The 23,333-nt window shown below is 38.6% G+C and overlaps 1 pseudogene; it reads right to left on the reverse strand.

Annotated features, from left to right (window-relative positions):
* Positions 1-13,491: 13,491 nt before the first annotated feature.
* Positions 13,492-14,427, reverse strand: LOC129629291 (olfactory receptor 2G3-like; annotated as a pseudogene).
* Positions 14,428-23,333: the final 8,906 nt, after the last annotated feature.

Genomic DNA, 23,333 nt, shown 5'->3' on the forward strand with positions numbered 1-23,333 from the left:
TATTAATCACAAAAATGAAAAAAAATATTAACACAGGTAAATAATAGTGGTAGAAGGATGTGGCAGGAAATAAAAAAAATTCTAGTAACTTTCTCATAAGCCCTACAACTTACCAAATATTTGCTGAGTCAATCTTCTATTTTTTTTTAGTTGAGGTATAGTTGATATGCCATTTTGTATAAGTTTCCATGTACAGCATACTGATTCAAAATTTTTAAAGGTTATGCTTCACTTATAGTTATTATAAAATACTGCCTATGTTTCTTGTACTGTACAAGATATTCTTGTAGCTTATTTATTTTTTATGTTTGCTATATTGACTAGTTTGTTTTGTTTTGTTAGATTCCACATATAAGAGATATCATGCAGTATTTGTCTTTCTCTGTCTGACTTAATTCACTAAGCATTATATCCTCCAAGTCAATCCTAAATTCCTAAGGATTTTCAGTAATCTTTAACTCTATGATCTGAAGAAAAGATAAACTAATATTTTTGAAAGTCAAGCTGAGAAAGATGCATTAGGCTTTTCTTTTTTAAAAAATTCTTATTGGAAGATAGATCATTTTCAATGTTGTATTAGTTTCAGGTGTACATTAAAATGAATCTGATATACATATATCCACTCTTTTTTAGATTCTTTTCCCATATAGGTCATTAGAGAGTATTGAATAGACCTCCCTATGCTATCCAGTAGGTCCTTACTAATTATCTGTTTTATATACTGTAGTGTGTATGTCCGGAGAAGGCAATGGCAACCCACTCCAGTACTCTTGCCTGGAAAATCCCATGGACGTAGGAGCCTGGTAGGCTGTAGTCCATGGGGTCGCGAAGAGTCGGACACGACTGAGAGACTTCACTTTCATTTTTCACTTTCATGTGTTAGAGAAGGAAATGGCAACCCACTCCAGTGTTCTTGCCTGGAGAATCCCAGGGATTGGAGAGCCTGGTGGGCTGCCACCTATGGGGTCATGCAAAGTCGGACACGACTGAAGCGACTTAGCAGCAGCAGTGTGTATGGCAATCCCAATCTTCCAATTTATCCCTCCCTCACATTACCCACTGACATACATGTTTTTTTGTTTGTTTGTTCCTGTTTTTGAAATTGGCTCACAGGTTGATTCGAAATGGAGACAGGACATGAAAGATGAAATAAACAACCAATCGCTCTAAAGAATATTTTTTTTCAGAGTCAAGAAGAATGATAGATTCAAATGTTGAAAATTTCTCTACTGTGAAAGGAAGTCAGAGAAAACTTAGCCAAATACATGAGGAATGGGGCTGATGTGAACGATAACTTAACTGATCCCAGGATCCTTTCACTCATATATTTAGCAAAACCTTATAAATGCCAGATATGTGCCTCTGGAGGATACAAACATGAGACACACATGTGCCAAGGACAGGGGTTTTCTGTGCTTCCAGAGAGAGTATACCGTGTTTTCTCTCTGAGACTCCTGCCACCAACAAAATCAGGAGCTATGCAAAGGGAAAGATTGAGGGCAGGAGGAGAAGGGGGTGACAGGGTGAGATGTTTGCATGGCATCATCAACCCAATGGACATAAGTTTGAGTAAACTCTGGGAGACAGTGAAGGACAGGGAAGCCTGACACACTGCAGTCCATGGGGTTGCAAAGGGTTGGACACGACTGAGCAACTGAACAACAATGCAAAGCCCAAGAATAAGAGCTGGAGACTCAGGCTCTGCTAACTAGATTTGTGAATATTGACAAGACTCTTTTCTTTTCTTTTTTGTTCCTGTCCTCAGTTTTCCCTGATGCCAAGTGGTTGGTTTCACCTAATAATCACTGGTACACTATGGTCTCTTCTTCTTAAAATTGAAAGGGGTAGACATCTGAGTTTGGTCAACTTCACATATTTACATCCTTTCAGTCCTCAAAGGATACAGTTTGGATCAATCCCTAAGGCTAATTTTAGCAAGACTGTAATGTCTATAGGACTGGCTGTCCAGCTCTCATCCTTAATTTCCCCTCTGCCTTCCTTTCCCTCTCTTCCAATTGCACGTAAACTCTAGCCTCTTGGGGCACCAAGAGTCTTCATGTTTTCCACCATCATCCCAAGGCCCTTATCAAAGAATAGTTCCATTAACTCTGACATATCAATGACTGACGATAGAGAAGGATATAATTTCTCTTTGCGTGTTGTCAATGTTATGGTGTGGGTGCACACGTGTGTCCAATTCTGTGTGATTCCATGGCTGTAGCCCTCCAGGTTCCTCTGTCCACGGAGTTATCTCAGCAGCAATACTGTGTGGGTTGCCATTTCCTACTCCATGGGATCTTCCCGACACAGGGATCAAACCCCCATTTATTGCATCTCCTGCATTGGCAGGCAGATTCTTTTTTACCACCGTGCCACCTGGGAAGTGGAGAAGGAAATGGCAACCCACTCCTGTATTCTTGCTTGGAGAATTCCGTGGACAGAGGAGCTTGGTGGCTATAGTCCATGGGGGTCACAACTGAGTGACTGAGCACCTGGGAAGCCTACAAATCTTGAATTAGAAAGCAAGAGTGCTAGTATCAGGTTTGGGTAAAGACAGAAACTGGGATCTAAGGACACCTAAGTTTTTCTCAGATATGTTGAAATTCCATCACATCATCCATTTCAAATACTTGCACTGTTTCTATCTCAGCCCTTCCTCCAGTCCAATATAGTGAAAGGTCAGGGAAACACAATGGTTGCCTTAAAGTATAGAGCATCCACACTCATCATGAAAAGCATAAGAGAGCTCTAGGGATAGAAGCCTCAGAATTTACCAGTCATTCTAATGAGTGTCATTATATATGAGTTGAAATTGATCTGGTTCAAAATCACTCAATCACAACATGAGTTCTTAAAATATCACTGGTGTCACATTATGGAGGAAACTATAGGGGTTAATAGACAGATGTAGAGTTGGGAGGAGAAGGAAATGGCAACCAACTCCAGTATTCTCACCTGGAGAATTATAGGGACAGAGGAGCCTGGCAGGCTGCTATCTATGGGGTCACACAGAATCGGACACGACTGACGTGACTTAGCAGCAGCAGTGTTGGCAGTCCTGAAACAGTCCAGAGATTCAGCCTTGTGTCTTGAGTGTTTTTGTTTTTATTTTTAATAATTCAATGAATAATCCTATATGCTATGTGAAAAATAAGAAAATGGGATTTCCTTTCCCACTAACTACAAACCAAGCAGTATATGTCATAATTTTAAAAAAAGAAAAGAATAGTAAACAAGAAAGAAAACAAGACCAGGAGCTGACTGTGGCTCAGATCATGAACTCCTTATTGCCAAATTCAGACTGAAAATGAAGAAAGTAGGGAAAACCACTAGACCATTAAGGTGTGACCTAAATCAAATTCTTTATGACTATACAGTTGAAGTGAAAAATAGATTTAAGGGACTACATTTGATAGAGTGCCTGATGAACTATGGACGGAGGTTCATCACATTGTACAGGCAACAGGGATCAAGACCATCCCCATGGAAAAGAAATTCAAAAAAGCAAAATGGCTGTCTAGGGAGGCCTTACAAATACCTGTGAAAAGAAGAAAAGTGAAAAGCAAAAGAGCAAAGGAAAGATATAAGCATCTGAATGCAGAGTTCCAAAGAAGAGCAAGAAGAGATAAGAAAGCCTTCCTCAGTGATCAATGCAAAGAAATAGAGGAAAACAACAGAATGGGAAAGACTAGAGATCTCTTCAAGAAAATTAGAGATACCAAGGGAACATTTCATGCAAAGATGGGCTCAATAAAGGACAGAAATGGTATGGACCTAACAGAAGCTGAAGATATTAAGAAGAGGTGACAAGAATACACAGAAGAACTGTACAAAAAAGATCTTCACGACCCAGATAATCACGATGGAGTGATCATTGACCTAGAGCCAGACATCCTGGAATGTGAAGTCAAGTGGGCCTTAGAAAGCATCACTATGAACAAAGCTAGTGGAGGTGATAGAATTCTAGTTGAGCTATTTCAAATCCTGAAAGATGATGCTGTGAAAGTGCTGCACTCAATATGCTAGCAAATTTGGAAAACTCAGCAGTGGCCACAGGACTGGAAAAGGTCAGTTTTCATTCCAATCCCAAAGAAAGGCAATGCCAAAGAATGCTCAAACTACCACACAATTGCATTCATCTCACACGCTAGTAAAGTAACGGTCAAAATTCTCCAAGCCAGGCTTCAGCAATACGTGAACTGTGAACTTCCAGATGTTCAAGCTGGTTTTAGGAAAGGCAGAGGAACCAGAGATCAAATTGCCAACATTTGTTGGATAATCGAAAAAACAAGAGTTCCAGAAAAACATCTATTTCTGCTTTATTGACTATGCCAAAGCCTTTGACTGTGTGGATCACAATAAACTGTGGAAAATTCTGAAAGAAATGGGAATACCAGACCACTTGACCTGCCTCTTGAGAGACCTATATGCAGGTCAGGAAGCAACAGTTAGAACTTGACATGGAACAACAGACTGGTTTCAAATAGGAAAAGGAGTACATCAAGGCTGTATATTGTCACCCTGCTTATTTAACTTCTATGCAGAATACATCATGAGAAATGCTGGGCTGTAAGAAGCACAAGCTGGAATCAAGATTGCCGGGAGAAATGTCAATAACCTCAGATATGCAGATGACACGACTCTTATGGCATAAAATGAAGAGGAACTAAGAAGCCTCTTGATGAAAGTGAAAGAGGAGAGTGAAAATGTTGGCTTAAAGCTCAACATTCAGAAAACGAAGATCGTGGCATCTGGTCCCATCTGTTCATGGGAAATAGATAGAGAAACAGTGGAAACAGTGTCAGACTTTTTGGGGGGGGGCTCCAAAATCACTGCGGATGGTGATTGCAGCCATGAAATTAAAATACGCTTACTCCTTGGAAGGAAAGTTATGACCAACGTAGATAGCATATTCAAAAGCAGAGACATTACTTTGCCAACAAAGGTCCGTCTAGTCAAGGCTATGGTTTTTTCAGTTGTCATGTATGGATGTGAGAGTTGGACTGTGAAGAAGGCTGAGTGCCGAAAAATTGATGCTTTTGAACTGTGGTGTTGGAGAAGGCTCTTGAGAGTCCCTTGGACTTCAAGGAGATCCAACCAGTCCATTCTGAAGGAGATCAGTCCTGGGTGTTCTTTGGAAGGACTGATGCTAAAGCTGAAACTCCAGTACTTTGGCCACCTCATGCGAAGACTTGACTCATTGGAAAAGACTCTGATGCTGGGAGGGATTGGGGGCAGGAGGAGAAGGGGACGACAGAGGATGAGATCTCTGGATGGTATCACCAACTCGACGGACATGAGTTTGGGTGAACTTCAGGAGTTGGTAATGGACAGGGAGGCCTGGTGTGCTGCAATTCATGGGGTCACAAAGAGTTGGACACAACTGAGTGACTGAACTGAACTGAACTGAACGTAACTGAGTAGCTTCACCACCAGAAAGATCTCTGAATATCATTTCCATGTCTCAAATCAATATTCAATGACTTTAATATTAAAAGGACTATCTTTTTTTTCTTTCTTAATTGATAGTTGTATCCAGTGAGTAAATGAATCACTTTAAATTTCTTTAGGTTCCTACCACAATGAATAGTGGTAAGCATTATTCCAATTTTAAAGAGGATAAAACCAAAATTCAGAAAGATCAATAAACTTGTCAAATGTAAGTAATAGAGTCAGAAGTTAATCCAAGGGCTCTACTTTCCACTCTGACCAATGGCAAATATTCAGGCTTTTTGAAAATAGTATTTGAGTATAGTCCTCATATAGGTTCTGCTATTTCTTTCTGTTTTAAGACTTTGGACAACTTAATAAGTCTCTATAAGCCTTCATTTCTTTACCTACTAAATGGGAATAATAATGCTAACATTTTAGCATTTGTTCAATAATATGCAGTGATCTCTATTAAAAATCTGTTCCATAAATTATTGAATAAACATAAACTCCTCCTATTTTTGCTTCATTTATATCTTAACTGCAAAAATATCACTGTAACTGTGATGAAATTAAATGAGGAAACTAAGTTTTTTCCATGTAAGTGGTGGTTGAAGCATTATATCAACTTATAATGAAAAGAGAAAAGTGGATAGATGTTGGATCACCTTAGTCTTAGTCAGTCCCACCAATAATCATGTCAAATAAATCCTGCAATGTCTCTGTACTTCAGTCTTTCAACAGTAAAATGAAGGCATTATTTACACTTCATCTATCCTGTTAGTTTGCTCAAATAAGTATACATAAATGTCTGGTGTTTAAAAAGGCTTGAATTATCTTTCATACATTAAAAACTTCATCCAGCAATACAATCATAATAGAGGTAAGTATTTCGATTTTGATCATATTCTCTACAATAGACTACATAGACCTTTTGAATGGCTATTCCCTTTAATCAACAAAGAACTGGTAAACTCCATACTAAGAGCAACTAAAGGCAAAAACTGATGCAGAAGCGGTTAATACAGAAGATGTCAGAGTGAGATAAAGCTGAGGCTAAATTCAGCTTCTCCACTCTCAAGCTATAAAGGCTCAGGTGAGATTGTTTTTTTAACAGTTGGTGCTTAAATCTATCTATCTGTCTATCTATCATTTCTGACTTCACCTATTTGACATTCAGTTCAGTTCAGTGGCTCAGTCGTGTCTGACTCTTGGAGATGCCATGGACTGTAGCCTGCCAGGCTCCTCTGTCCATGGGATTTTCCAGGTAAGAATACTGGAGTGGGTTTCCATGCCCTCCTCCAAGGGATCTTTCCAAGCCAGGGATAGAACCTGTGTCTCTTACACTCCTGCATCTTTGCCACTAGTGCCACTTGGGAAGCCCCTTAGAGAGAATACTAGGCATAATTAGGGTCTAAGATTCCTCATCCTATCCCATGGTTGCCCCGATTCCACAACATGGAAACTGTAAAATTGCCAAAGTCCTTTGCTTAATAGTCTAAGTCCTCTTCCTTAAACCACTTCTTCGATATTGTTTCTCCCTGCTTGTTTTGTGCAAAAATTCTCCTATAAAGTTATTTCTTGAATGGCATTCACATTTTTCTACCTCTGTATTCTTCCCAGCTTTATACTCCTTCCTTCTCTACTTCCTGCTTCTCTAATAGTCTGAACTCCACGTCTTGGAATATTCAAACTTGTCCCTTCCTTCAAGGATCAGCTTACATACCACTCTCTCAAAAACCCTCATTCTCAGCACCACTTTGGGTGCTGGGAAATCGGGTCAACCACTTGTAAAAGAATGAAATTAGAACAGTTTCTAACACCATACACAAAAACAAACTCAAAATGGATTAAAGATCTAAGCGTAAGACCAGAAACTATAAAACTCCTAGAGGAGAACATAGGCAAAACACTTTCTGACATACATCATAGCAGGATCCTCTATGATCCACCTCCCAGAATATTGGCAATAAAAGCTAAAATAAACAAATGGGACCTAATTAAACTTAAAAGCTTCTGCACATCAAAGGAAACTATTAGCAAGGTGAAAAGGCAGCCTTCAGAATGGGAGAAAATAATAGCAAATGAAGCAACTGACAAACAACTAATCTCAAAAATATACAAGCAACTCCTACAGCTCAACTCCAGAAAAATAAATGACCCAATCAAAAAAATGGGCCAAAGAACTAAATAGACATTTCTCCAAAGAAGACATACAGATGGCTAACAAACACATGAAAAGATGCTCAACATCACTCATTATCAGAGAAATGCAAATCAAAACCACTATGAGGTACCATTTCACGCCAGTCAGAATGGCTGTGATCCGAAAGTCTACAAGCAATAAATGCTGGAGAGGGTGTGGAGAAAAGGGAACCCTCTTACACTGTTCGTGGGAATGCAAACTAGTACAGCAACTCTGGAGAACAGTGTGGAGATTCCTTAAAAAAACTGGAAATAGAACTGCCTTATGATCCAACAATCCCACTGCTGGGCATACACACTGAGGAAACCAGAAGGGAAAGAGACACGTGTACCCCAATGTTCATCGCAGCACTGTTTATAATAGCCAGGACATGGAAGCAACCTAGATGTCCATCAGCAGATGAATGGATAAGAAAGCAGTGGTACATATACACAATGGAGTACTACTTAAAAAGAACACATTTGAATCAGTTCTAATGAGGTGGCTGAAACTGGAGTCTATTATACAGAGTGAAGCCAGAAAGAAAAACACGAATACAGTATACTAACGCATATATATGGAATTTAGAAAGATGGTAACAATAACCCTGTGTACGAGACAGCAAAAGAGACACTGATGTATAAACAGTCTTATGGACTCTGTGGGAGAAGAAGAGGGTGGGAAGATTTGGGAGAATGGCATTGAAACATGTGTAATATCATGTATGAAACGAGTTGCCAGTCCAGCTTCAATGCACAATACTGGATGCTTGGGGCTGGTGCACTGGGACGACCCAGAGGGATGGTGTGGGGAGGGAGGAGGGAGGAGGGTTCAGGATTGGGAACACATGTATACCTGTGGCGGATTCGTTTTGATGTTTGGCAAAACTAATACAGTGTTTCAGGTTTAAAAATAAAATAAAATTAAAAAAAAAAAAAAAGCCCTCATTCTCTGATCCACTGAACCGCTCAAAAAAACCTACTCTTCTGAATAGCAAATCCTTTCATTGATAAGTTGCACTTGTTGATGCGATATTTATGCACATATGTGTATAAATGCCTTGAAACACAGACACTATATAAGATGTGCCTGAGTGTTGCCATGGCAATAGAAACCTCATAATGGACACTGAGAAACGTTTATGAAAAGAAAAGAGTGAGTTGACATATTTGATGCCTGCTGCTGCTGCTGCTGAGTCGCTTCAGTCGTGTCTGACTCTGCGACCCCATAGACGGCAGCCCACCAGGCTCCCCCGTCCCTGGGATTCTCCAGCCAAGAACACTGGAGTGGATTTCCATTTCCTTCTCCAATGCATGAAAGTGAAAAGTGAAAGTGAAGTCGCTCAGTCGTGTCCGACTCTTCGCGACCCCATGGACTGCAGCCCACCAGGCTCCTCTGCCCATGGGATTTTCCATGCAAGAGTACTGGAGTGGGGTGCCAGTGCCTTCTCTGATTTGATGCCTAGACCGCTTCAAACAACCAAATACCAAAACTAAGCAGCCATTTGAGGTGCTCTGAAAACAGCTGTTTTGGTATCTTTGGGTTTTTTTGTTTTTGTTTTTGTTTTTTTATTTAACTTTACAATATTGTATTGGTTTTGCCATACATCAACATGCATCCACCACGGGTGTACACGTGTTCCCCATCTTGAACCCCCCTCCCACCTCCCTCCCCGTACCATCCCTCTGGGTCATCCCAGTGCACCAGCCCCAAGCTTCCTGTATCCTGCATCAAACCTGGACTGGCGATTCGTTTCTTATATGATATTTTACATGTTTTAATGCCATTCTCCCAAATCATCCCCCTCCTCCCTCTCCCACAGAGTCCAAAAGACTGTTCTATACATCTGTGTCTCTTTTGCTGTCTCGCATACAGGGTTGTCATTGCCATCTTTCTAAATTCCATATATATGCGTTAGTATACTGTATTGGTGTTTTTCTTTCTGGCTTACTTCACTCTGTATAATAGGCTCCAGTTTCATCCACCTCATTAGAACTGATTCAAATGTGTTCTTTTTAATGGCTGAGTAATACTCCATTGTGTATATGTACCACAGCTTTCTTATCCATTCATCTGCTGATGGATTGTTTTTAACTCTACTAGATCAAATGTTAGTGAAATAAGCCTCTTCACCAGACCTGGCTTCTGGAGACAGAAATAGGAGCCCATAATAAAATCAGCGCTATGAATGCCATCCACAGATGACACCTGAAATTCAGCATTTTCAGCTTCATCTTAGGCATTTGCTTTGACAACCCGCCTCTTAGAAGTACAAGAAACTGTTAGTCACTCAGTCGTGCCTGACTCTATGAGACTCTAAGGACTGTAGCCCACCAGGCCCCTCTGTCCTTGGGATTCTCCAGTCAAGAATACAGAAGGGGGTTGTCATGCCCTCCTCCAGGGAATCTTCCCAACCCAGGAATGGAATCCAGGTCTCCTGCATTGCAGGTGGTTTCTTTATTATCTGAACCAGCGGGGAAGCCCAAGAAAAAGCGAATGAGTAGCCTATTCCTTCTCCCAGGGATCTACCTGGCCCAGGAATCAAACTGGAGTCTTCTGCATTGCAGGTGGATTTTTACCAGCTGAGCTATCGGGGAAACCCCTGAGAAGTACAAGTTACATTGAACTCGAATATACCTTAAAATTTCTTGCTTCTAGTCCTATGCATTGAATAAAACTAACCCACCTAGAAAACACATGCTTCTGTTTTATGTCACAAATCAGTCATTACTTTTTCTAGGACTCACTTCTGAAATCACTTTCCAGATTTTTCTCATCTGTACAATGGTACCAATAATACCTACAACATGGAGTTTCTGTAAGAAGAAAGCAAGATAATATTACCATGGCCAGTTGTCCCTTTCCTTGAGAGTTTTATTTCTTTGCCTACTATCTTGGAGTAAGTATCAATTGTGCAAACTTTTACTCTCAAAAATGCCCTAATTCAGATATTAAAATATAAGAAAATCCCAAGTAGTGTATTTAAGCATTTTGGGTCTTAATTAATGGCAGCAGTCCTTTGTGCTAGAAAAACACTGCACATGTAATTTTTCTATAACATTAAACCACATACTCTTTTTATATAAAGCCAGTGGTGCCAGTGGTAAAGAACCTGCTGCCAATGCAGGAAACACAAGAGATTCAAGTTCAACCCCTGGGTGGGGAAAATCCCCTAGAGTAGAAAATGGCAACCCACTCCAGTACTCTTGCCTGGAAAATGTCATGGACTGAGGAGTTTGGTGGGCTTCAGTCCATGGGACCACAAAGAGTCAAACAAGACGGAGCACAGGGCGTTTTCTTGGTAGACTGTGAAACTTTAAGGTACTCTCTCTTCACCCTCAAATGATATGATATAACAAGAATGAGCTGGTGTCTTCTATGTCTTTTTTGCCCTGGCAAGTGGGTTCTTTACCACTAGAGCCACCTGGGAAGCCCAAATGGCATGTTAATGAGCTCTTAAATAGTAGAGCTGGGAAGAGAGCTGACTTCTACTGGTTCCTAGTCCAGTATTCTGCAAACAGAGAAATGTACAGCATTATAGAAAATGATAAGTATGATTAGAATTGAGAAGAGCTTTGGGGAAACTCTATGAAGGTCTGGTACATGGCTGTATTCAATCTGATGTGTTTGATTAAATTGATGAGTCAAGATTTAGACAGTATTGTGTTGTGAAGCATTTGTTGAAAGCCCCCCATTGCCTATGGTTTATGGTGAGCTGAACCATTGAAAATTCAAATGGGCCAAAAAGGCACTATTGATGTTTAAGTGAAGGAAAACAGCAAAGTAGGTGATATCAAAGAAGCAGTTCAGCTTTCAGATGATTTTGGAATAGAGGTACTGATAACAAATAATTTGTTTCCCTGTGACTTTTCTCCTTTCCAATATTTTACAACCCTCATATTTTCTAACAGTAATGTTAAATTAATTTTGTTCATTAAAGGACAAAGATACCTATTGAGAAAGCTGGTACCTGATGTATGATGTATGATAGTAGTGTTTCTGTACTTATAGTGATTCCAATATTGTTCTTAAAATAAATATAGCATGTCCAAAAAGTGAAAACCATTTCAGTAGAAATTTTGACAGGTTTATAATATATACATTTTAAAATTATTTTATAATAAATCTGTTCTAGAGAGATTAGAGATATCTAGATAGAGATAAAGAGAAGGTTGATGGCTTTTTACTTTTTTAATGAATTTATTTATTTTTGGCTGCACAGCATGTGGGATCTTAGTTTCTCAACCAGGGATTGAATCCATGGCACCTGCATTGGAATTGCAATCTTAAATAAAAAGCCCCTGCTTTTAATTTTTTAAAACATTCTTTAAACCAGTGATGTTTCCTTCACCTGTTTAACCAGAGATAGTCCTTTTTTTGATTGTGTACAACCTTTGTATTTAGTTAAATGGTTGCATTTATTTATTGGACATCTATAAAACAGAAATTATCTTCTTTTTATTTTATTCTAAATTGTGAAAAAAGCAAGTGATAAAATTTTAGAAACCACTACTTCTGTGCTCAAAGGCCATCTTTAAGCTTTTTTGTTTGATTGGTTTTGCTATTCTCTTAATTTAAAGAATGATTCTTTTCTAAAGATATCAGTGGTTGAAAAGCTTCAAAACGCAGGAATCGTTTCCACGCGTTTGTGACACACATGTACACCTGTCTGCTACACAGCATTCAGAAAAACCTTTCCAAACTAGTTGTGTCATATCACCCTTCTTGATAATACTTACATATTTCTAAGAATAAACTCCTACTCCTTACCACAGTCAGTTTAGTCCTGCATGGTCTGGCTATTATCTGCTCACCACACACCTACTGCTTTTCACCAGTTTTCTTTATCCCCTCAGATAGAGAAAGCTGTCTCCAGTCTTTGCCCACAAACCCCCTTTACATAGAAATCTCTTCTCAATGTGACTACTTCTCCTTCCAATCTTTGTATGCAGCTTGTCTGCCACTGCCCCTTGATCAGTACTTCCCTTATTCCATTTATCATAATTTGCCAATATAAGTGTCCATATTATATGTATATTATAAATATTTATGTATAGATAAGGAAAGGAAGTATTTCTATTTTAATTAGCATTATGTTCTATAATCACTCAATAATACATGGTGAATGAATGAGTTTATTTATTCATTCACATTTGACCAAATCTTCTGCTTCTGATCATTGCTATCCTCCTGTCCACACAATCAGCCTAGGACCACCAGGAATAAGCCTATAGTCAGTTAAAATCAGATTTACTGATCCACTGTAAAGAAGAATATCACACACCAGGATTTAGGGGAAAGAGTAGGGTTAAAGTAAAAGTTAAATGAAGAAATATTTGATAGATTCATTTCAAAGCAGGGCTGTGTGCAATGGGGTCAAAATCAGGTCTAAACCACAAAGTAGCTGCAGGGTCTTGGTTCCTTAGAAACTACAAAATTAAGATAGATGTGAAATGTGGCATCCAAATACCCTTATCTGAAGTTCTGCATCTGGGTTAAAAATTGAGAATTCTTCTATCAGGCCCCTTTACATACTTCATGTATAGTTAAGATAGCCAAAGTTAAGATAATTCACCTTATTGATATGATTTAAAGAGATCACTTACAGAGAGTGTATGATTTTAGAGAAGCAAGTTTTTTCTGGGACTAAGAAAAGAGTAGTCACTCGATAAAGGGTGTTGCTTTGACACATGAAAGCTGTGGTTTGTCCTTGGGGGAGCCATGATGCTTGTTGAGTTTGCAGCTGGAATGATGTGCCTTTTATGAGTTGGCAGGGCAGATACTGACCTTCAGAGCTACTTTTCACTCTATCACTTCATATTCAGAAGTCAATCATCTTATAATAACAGCTGACATCATGTCCCATTGAGAGCTCTTCAGGTCCTCTGTTTTGCTAGAGCTCTTCTTAGAGCCCCTTTTACATCTTGGTTCCTTAGGCTATAGATCAAGGGGTTGAGCATGGGTGTGATCACAGTGTAGAACACCGCGATGATCTTGCCCCCAGCCCTGGAGGTCTTTGACTGGGGTCTCATGTACATGAAGATACCAGTTCCATAGAATAAGGCCACCACTGTCAGATGGGAAGCACAGGTGGACAGAGCCTTGTGCCTTCCAGAGGCTGACCGCATCCTGAGAACTGTCAGAAGGATTCAGGCATAGGAAACAACAATGAGGAGAAAAGGAATGAAGACAATGACGATAGTGAAGACAAAAACAACCATCTCGGTAAATGATGTGTCAGTACAAGCCAACCTCAGGATGGAAGGAACCTCACAGAAGAAGTGATCCAGGACATTGGGTCCACAGTAGGGTAAGCTCAAGGTGAAGATGTTGATGACCGTGGAACTCAGGAAACTACTGGCCCAAGAAATGCCTGCCAATTGGACACAGGTCTTTTGGTTCATAATGACTGTGTAGTGAAGAGGATGGCAGATGGCCACATATCTGTCATAAGCCATGACTCCAAGGAGAACGCATTCAGTCATTCCTAAGGAGAGGGAGAAGTACATCTGAGTAGCACATCTAGGAAATGGGATGGTCTTCTTTCTGCCCACCATGTTGGACAGCATTTGTGGGACGTCAGTGGATGTGTAGCAGATATCCAGAAAGGATAAATTAGTGAGGAAGAAGTACACTGGAGTTTGGACACGTGTTTCTATCTGGATGATAGTGATAATAATAATATTCCCTACCACGGTTAATACATAGAAGAACAAGAACATAATAAAAAGAATGAGCTGCATCTTTGGCTGTGATGAGAGCCCCAGGAACACAAATTCGGTCCAAGTGAAGTTTGTTGTTATCATATTCATTTTTGAGGCCACCTCTCTTCCATAGAACCATCCACTCACCTGAAGAAGAAATCAAATGCCTTCTAGGTCACAATGTTGGAAATTTAGGATGTAAGTAAGACAGCAAGGAAAAGTCTTGGTCTGATGATATATCTTTAGTATATGAGTTGTATTACAAGTGGAAAGCATTTATTCTGCTTTCAAAGGAAATATTCCAAGAGAATAGTCAAACTCAAATACTGATGAAGTGAAATAGATATACTTGTCTTTTCTCTAAGGGTGCGTGCTTTTGGCTGTTCATAATCTTTTCAAGGCTTTTTCGGGGGCTCAGTGGTAAAGAATCTGGCAGCAATGCAGAAGACACAGGAGACACATGTTTGATCCCTGGGTTGGGAAAATTCCCTGGAACAGCAACCCACACCAGTATTCTTGCCTGGAGAATCCCATGGACAGAGGAGCCTGGTGGGCTACAGTCTAGAGGGTCGCAAAGAGTCAGACAGGACTAAAGTGACAGAGCATGCATACATGCAATCTTTCCAAATTATACCCATTCTTCAAAACCTTGCTTATGCTTCTCTCTTCAAATAGATCTAATTATTTCTGTGTTCTGCATCTAGCAATAGCATGGTGTAGCACTCAAGTAAAAAGCAATAAAGGGCTTTGCTTTGTGTGCTACCCGCTAACCTTAAAGTAAAAGCCAGAACTGCAGCCTGTGTATCTTCTGTATCACCTTGATGCAGCTTTCTAGTGATTAGACACTCTGATACCCTAAGAACAGAGTGTACACACAATCACAAACCAGTGATGGATCACACTAATCGCCAGTTCTCCCAGCTTCACAACTTTCATGCAGAGGGGTCTTGGATGGTTTTATTTTATATATATATACTATATATACACACACACAATAAGAATAATGATAGAACCAATTTTTTGAGGATTAAATAATGTGTATAAAGAAAGACAATTTAAGACAATGTTTACACATAAAAGATTTATAAATAATACTTATTATTAATAGCCCTAAAACATACAGTGTTCCTGCATTTATCCAGAATTTATTTCTCTAATAAAAAAAAAACACTTCAAAGAAATAATAGCATTAAAAAGGATCCAGACAAGTTAAACTTACTTGGTCAATTCACTGAGAGTTCCTTAGTTTCTATGCCTCGTGTTTACCTACTCTTAACTTATGCACAGTTATCAATAGTGTGTGTGGGTAACTGATTTGCAGCAGATCAAAAGCAGGGAGTTAGAAAGGTATGGAGTAATGAAGAGTCTTAGAGGTAGGCACAGTTACAATATCAAGAAGCTGCCAGTAATTCATCTACTCATTCTTCATTCTTTATTTTTCTTTCTTTCTTCCTTTGAAATCTGTCTTTTCAATAATCTAGTATGTACCAGATGCTGGGCTTGCCCTGATAAACACAGCAGACATTTTGATACTCTCATAAACCCTACTGTCCATATAAAGTTGAGATGAAGGAAACCAATTGATTCCCAAGAAAGTGAGGAATCTTCATAAATGTCCCAAGAAGACATTTATGAACCAAGTAGTTGCAGATCATGAAAAAGACTACTTTATGCAAAACATCATTTTCAAATAATATTAATTTGCATGTGATATGTTTTAGACAGTCTTCTTATATTTTTATTTAAATCAAGGCTTTTCAAATCAAACAGTTCAGTGAGCTGATAAACCAAATGATCTAAAATATGAAGTCCCGAGATAAAGGAAGGATGGGTCTGGACAGAGGCCTTTCAGACTCTCCAAACAACAGTCAGAAAGTCCTTCTGAAAATGAGCCATTCAGGTAATGTTAAGAAGTGATTAGCAGAATAACAAAGGATATGCAGAGTGAGTTTCTCAGTTGACAGCAAGCTGGCACATGGTGAGCAGGGTCCACCACTGGAGAGTTGAGATCACAGGCCTGGCTCCGCTTTTCACCAACTTGGAGGTCTTGCTTGCACAATTCGGACCACCAGTCTGTGCTTAGCTTTACTTACCTGCAGGACAGGGGCAAGAGTGGGCATTCTCATAGAGTTGATGGACAAGGTGAATGAGTTGATACATGTGAAGCACCTAGAACAGAGTTAGCTATATCTTGTAAGGACTCAAGGTATATTAACTCTATCATTATTTTATCTACATATATATGCAATCCTCATTAGGGGATCTTTGTTAAGCACTCAAGACAGGAATTATGAGCACTCCTAATCTCTACACCACATGATAGATAAACTAAGTCTTTTAAGAATAGAAAGGGAATGGCTACCCACTCTAATATTCTTGCCTGGTGAATTCCATGGACAGAGCAGCCTGGAGGGCTACAATTGGTGGGATGCCAAGAGTCAGACATAACTGAGCAACTGAGCACGCACACATGGGCGCACACACACACACACACACACACACACACATACATACACTAAGGGAATTAAATCACTTTTCCACCTGAACCCAACCCGTAGAAAAAAAAAATATTTCTATATGGAAAAGAAAAAAAAATCACTTAAAAAAGTGACATTAAATGCTACCTATTATAATTCTCTATTACATGACAAACTGTTTAAGTACTTTGCTGATAGTAAATCATATCTTCATAACAACTCCAATAGAACTTATGTCCATTTTAAATATGGACATAAGAAAATTGATGGTCAGAGAGTATACAACTGTCTCAAAGTTAGGATGTTTAGCAAAGCCATAAATTTATACTTGAGTTTACCTAAGTCCAAAATGCCCTTTAGTTAAATAATTTATTGCTTTATTTTACTACTGTTATTTTAATATCTCAATAAACAATTTAAATCAGAAACACCACAGATAAAATACCTAAAGCTGTTAAGTGTCGTGTAGAAATAGTCTTCATATCTGTCCTCACCACATATTCATGCAATAAAAAAAAAAGACATGATATCCATGTGTAAAAACTACAATTCCATGAAAATAAAATAAAGCCTCTTCTATGATAACCACAAATGAGACGCTGCTATAATCCAACCCAACCTTTTTATAGATTAAAAATAAAGATAATGAATGCATGCACAGTGAAATCCCTAAGTTATTTGAGTTTTATCATCTCAGTACCTTAGGCTGAATTTTAGATTCTTGAGGGATGATGTCCCAAGACCAGTGATTAAAATTTAATTAATGATTTGTTCTGAGGGAGTCCTGGTTGCTGTGTGTATCGGTTGCTCCCTTCTTTTCCATCTCCTACATTTGAACCATTACCAGGTTAAACAATGCCTTCCAAGTGACCAGGGTGTTCTCAACCTTCTGTGTTACCTAATTCTGGAAATCATAAAAGTAGATGCATTCAACACAAAAACAGCAAACTCTAAAGTGCAGGCATCAAAGACCGTGCACAGAGTCATGTCCTAAAATCAACTGGAATTTAGAGATGATTATACCCTAGTATACTCTCAGTTGTCCATATAGAATATTTGAACCCTAGATTCTCTTCTCCCTGATCATGCTAAACTCTGGAATCATCCACAATTGCATAGCTGATAAACGCAAACTGTTTACAAGGAAACTGTAAGGGCAGCATGGAAACTTACTAGTTTTGTAATCTCGAGTGTATCATCTCACTTTCCTAAGTTGATTCATTTTCAAAATGGGCATTAAAATATTCAGACCACTACATCACTCCCTTGTTATACATCTAAAGGGAAGAAAAGAAGGAAGGAAGGAAGGGAGAAGGAGGGAAGGAGAGAGGAAGAAAGAGCAAACTAGAAAGTTAATATTAATTAAGTACTTTCAATGTGCAAAGAGCCAGCTGAGTCAAATAATGTCTCCACATAATAATACAACTTAATCTCATGATTCTCAACTCCTGAATGCACTATAGTTTGTTGTTGTTGCTTGTTTGATTTTAATATCAATTCCCAGGCCATATCCTGAATCAAAATCTCTGCAGATAGGACTCAGATTTAGGTATTTTTAAAAGCTCCAGGGGTGAACTCTTGAAATCTTATTCTTTCAACATTTTACTGGGAAAAAAGATACAATTGTGGATTAAACAAAGCTAAGCCTGAAATATGCCGGGAGTTCCATTTGTTACTTCCACTTTTTTTTTGCCTACTGTGTTCCAGCTTTTAAGAACTGTTGTTTGAAAACCATCTAAAATGTACAACATTCATCTAAGACTTTTCAAAATATCCAATTACATTTTGCTTTAAATGATGCTGGAATCTCCCAGCTTAGATCCCCATTAGTTGTCATCCCCCTCAGAGTGCACTGACCCTGGCATTATGGTGGAAGTTACCCAGTATGCAAAGGAGGAATAGTACATGGTAGACACAGCCTCCTTGAACATAGATTTTCTCATTTGAGTCTCAGGACTCTGGGAAACAGAGGGGACTCCATTAGACTGATATCAGAGCAGATCATGTGATTTGATTTGCGTAGTCCATAAGTGATATGAAAAGCGATTAAACATTTCTCATATTAATAGATGTGCTGTCTAGGGCCATGGTCATCCCAAGAACATATTACAAACCCTGGAGGCTTCTTGAGCAATATGAGATTACAAGCTAATGTGATCCATGGTTTATCATGACACTCATGACACTATGTGTGTGTTTATATGTGCATGTATATATCTTTAAATATGTGTAAACACATGTAAAAAGTTTCCAGGTGGCACAGTGGTAAAGAATCCACCTGCCAATGTAGAAGGTGCAAGAGACAGGGCTTCGGTTCCTGATTGGGAAGGTCACCCGGAGTAGGAGGTGGCAACTTGCTCCTGTATTCTTGGCTGGAAAATCCCATGGATAGAGGAGCCGGGAGGGCTACAGTCCATGGTGTCACAAAGAGTCAGACATGACTGAGCACATACAAACACACACATAAAAGCTAATACATTTAAATATGATTATATATGTCATTTTAAAAAGAAAAGGATGTAGGGAACAAATTATGCTGGATCTTCTGGATGAGTTCTCATCAAGCTTTAATATACATAGGAATAGCATAGTTTTCTTGTTAAAATGCAGATTTTAATTCAGTAGTTCTGAGTCAGGGCCCAAGAGTCTTCTTTTCAAACAAGATGCATATGATGCTGGTTTTGAACCATGCTTGTGAGGAGAACAGTTTTAGCTAAATTGTGAGAAGTTTAAGTTTTATTCCAATTTACAATATTTGCAAATTTTAAGCAGTAATACACTATGATCTGATTTATATTTAAAATTGCTTTTACTATTATGGAGAGAGAATTTAGATTAAAAACACAGGGCAGTGGTACCAATTAGGTGAGAAAATCTGTGGCTCCTCAGATTAGAATTGTATTGATGAAAATGGCTAAAAATGTAAGAAAAAACGAAGAAAAAACAGTTTTATCGAGTTCAGGCATGGCCTCCATCCTTGCTGCTATGGTTAACTTGTAATGTTCTCACTATTTAAGTACAGGGCTTTCCAGGGAATAAGGCTCACTAACATTCTCGTTGTGGATCCTTTTTGCAAAAAAGACCCTCCAGTGGACGCATAACAACGGAACATGAATACTACCTTCAAGATCCATCCATATACCTCTCCCAGACTTCCCTGTCACTTACTTTCCAGTGTTATTCTGAGACCCTGTTCCATCAATCGATCAACTGGTTGTTGTTCTTCAGTTGCTAAGTTGTGTCTGACTCTTTGCGGAATGCCGTTGTGTCTGATGCATGGACTGCAGCACGCCAGGTTTCCCCTTCTTTCACTGTCTCCCAGAGTTTGCTCAAACTCATGTCCACAGAGTCAGTGATGCCATCCAACCTCTCATCCTTTACCGTTCCCTTCTCCTCCTGCCCTCAATCTTTCCCAGCATTAGGGTCTTTCCCAATTAGTCAGCTCTTCACATCAGGTGGCCAAAGTACTATTTATAAAAGTGTAGGGACACATCTCAGACTCCCCTTCTTCCCATGCTAAAAGAAAAGCAAGATATACTTTGTACCCCATGCTATGCTGCATGTACATACTCTGGTCCTTAATTTGTGTCCCTAATACTGCTGCCTACCTAAAGGAGTAAAAATTTCTTAGAGGATAGAGCAAGACTGCTTTACAGTGAGAAAGTAAATAACTTGTGCCTGAAATTTTCTGTTATGTTTAGAAAATGTAGATGCTTCTACAAATGATTGGGGCAGAGACTAAAGAAACCAACTTAAAGAGCTGCCATATCCTAAATATTAAAATAATTTTAATAATAACTGAAAAAGAAATTTCAATCTCAACTTAGTGAATCAATGAAAGCCAAGGACTTTGAGGCTTCTCAAGAAATGAAAAATGTACAGACAGTATAAGAAGAGTAAACATGATAGATTATTTCATTTGTAATGGACTTTAAAGGTTATGATTTAATTAAGTATATGACATAGAAATTCAAATAAATATAGATATGTACATGTTTTATTGGTACAGCAGCAAATGATAAGTATAAATAACTATTTTTAAGAAGTTCCAATAAAATTAGAAGCTCTACAAAGAACAATAAAGAAAATCAACATTGATGAATATTACTATTAATAATAATTAATAATTGTCACATCAAATAAATAAGTTGAGACAAAGTAAATAGATAACAGCTCTTAAATGAAAGCTAATTATGCAGACTTAATTGCTGACATTGTAGTGGAGAACTGAGTGTATTTATTAAATAAAATAAAGCTATCAGAAGACTAAGTTATTTTTGAATAATGTTATATACTAAAATAACATATAACATTATTTAATGCTGGCTGACATTTTTAAAAAGAATTTTAGAATGAGATGTCATTTTGCACAAGAAACTATTGTTTAAAATGGTGGACATAAAAAATCATATTGACATTAAATTTTTTTTTTTATAATTCAATCTTCTTTTTTTTTTTTTTAAACTTTACAAAATTGTATTAGTTATGCCAAACATCATAATGAATCCGCCACAGGTATACATGTGTTCCCCATCCTGAACTCTCCTCCCTCCTCCCTCCCCATACCATCCCTCTGCTATTAAAAAAGTAAAGGAACCATTTGACACATTGCTCCTATTTTATTTAAGAAAACTGTTCTATTTTTCAATAAGAAACTTCTGCTGGCCCAAGAATATTTTTACTTATTTTTTTATTAGTTCAACTCCAAGGAAGGTCTAAATAATATTACTAAAACATAAAAAGATTACATACAAGTATATGAAAAAGTCTTAGCTAAACACTGAATATAGACATAATGAAGAAATTAAGCCTATGGTATTGATGTTAACCACATTTTGCAAGCACTGCACTGGGAATGTTTTGTCTTTGTTAAGTATTTTGAATTTAAACAATTCAAAAGAATCAGTCATGACACATGTTTCATTATAATACAAATTCTTAAGTTTCTTGAGGAAACAGTGAATTCTTGAATCCTATAAGGGTGCACACGTGCTGATAACTTGGACTTGATTAATCCTTATAGATCATTCTCCTTGGTTTACCACTTTTATAAGCCAGTTCCTTACATGCTTTCCACACTCTTGCCAATACAGATTAGTGAGAACCAATAAATTTTTTAGTGTGCATTTCCCCTAAGAGCAAGTTTTTTATTTCATCATCTGGGCAAGTGATATTTAACTTTTGCTATAAAGGTGATGTGGAGTGGTCAGGGTGAGTGTTGAGGAGAATTACATGAGCTCATAAGTCCCTAAGTGTAGTCACTGAAAGATTTTTGTCCAGGGAAAAGCTGATTATTTCAGATAGGGGAAGTTAGGGATTGCCTCTTAAAGCAAGGGATTTTGTTTCTACCTCTGTTCTTGTCTGCCCAATGTCCCTATCCCATTACTTTATGATCTCAATTATTCTCTCCATCATTTCATATGAAGTGAAGTGAAGTGAAGTCGCTCAGTCGTGTCCAACTCTTTGCAACCCCATGGACTGTAGCCTACCAGGCTCCTCAGTCCATGGGATTTTCCAGGCAAGAGTACTGGAGTGGGTTGCCATTTCCTTCTCCAGGGAATCTTCCTGAACCAGGGATCAAACCTGAGTCTCCCTCATTGTAAGCAGACGCTTTAGTGTCTGAGCTACTAGGGAAGCTTACGATAAAACCCCTAGCGTTTAATTAATAGGTCTTTTTTGCAGTTCTTACAATCAGGCCCTGGCTTAAGCCTCAACCTGAACTTTCCTCAAGGACTAAAGCAGTTGGGAAACTCCTTCAAAACTACTGCTGGGACATTCCAAATGCTCTTTCATGTTCCCAGTAGAATAATCATAGTTTTCAATTTAAAAGGCCCCATGAATTTTACAACCAATATTATCATGGTCATGATGAATGCTACAACCAATTGAATTTTCAGTGCTTTGTTCTCTGACTGCATTTCATGCTGCGCCGTCACTGGCGATAATTTAAACTATCATGACACTACTACATGCCAGGGCTCACCAGTGTCCCCTTTCTCTGGCAAGTGGCATATCTGCACATTTTTTAGCTATGTCAGCAAACTAATCCCAGAGATCCAGTTAAATGGTCTGACCGTAGGGCTACACCCAATGTTAAAAGATGAGATCACTAGGCAACATGTAACCTAACTCCTGACTTTTGCTTTACTGAATGCACACGATGGCTTGCCTAACCTATTGATTTCTTTCCTGGATTAGAAAGAATAAGAATGAAGAGTTATGTAGTTGAAGAATGATTGACTTTCTACCCACTCCCACCCCTCTTCTTGTCAGCAAATTTGCCACATGGGCAGGTTGGCATCCAACTACAGGTGGACCACAAAGGCAAAACAGCATCCAGAGGAAGGTCAGGAGAAGTCAGCAGTCTATACACAATGGAAAAATGATGAAGAATCTAACCTCTTACTTTAATGATTAACCGAGATTATTTCTCCACTTTCCCTTTACAAATTGTCATGGCTGAGCAGGATCTTGGGAATTGGTCTTCAGACAAGAGTTCACCTTCTCCCCAGGTAGCTGGCTTTTCTGAAAAAAGCA

The sequence above is a fragment of the Bubalus kerabau genome, chromosome 15, assembly GCF_029407905.1.
Source record: "Bubalus kerabau isolate K-KA32 ecotype Philippines breed swamp buffalo chromosome 15, PCC_UOA_SB_1v2, whole genome shotgun sequence".
In the NCBI taxonomy this organism is placed as follows: domain Eukaryota; kingdom Metazoa; phylum Chordata; class Mammalia; order Artiodactyla; family Bovidae; genus Bubalus; species Bubalus kerabau.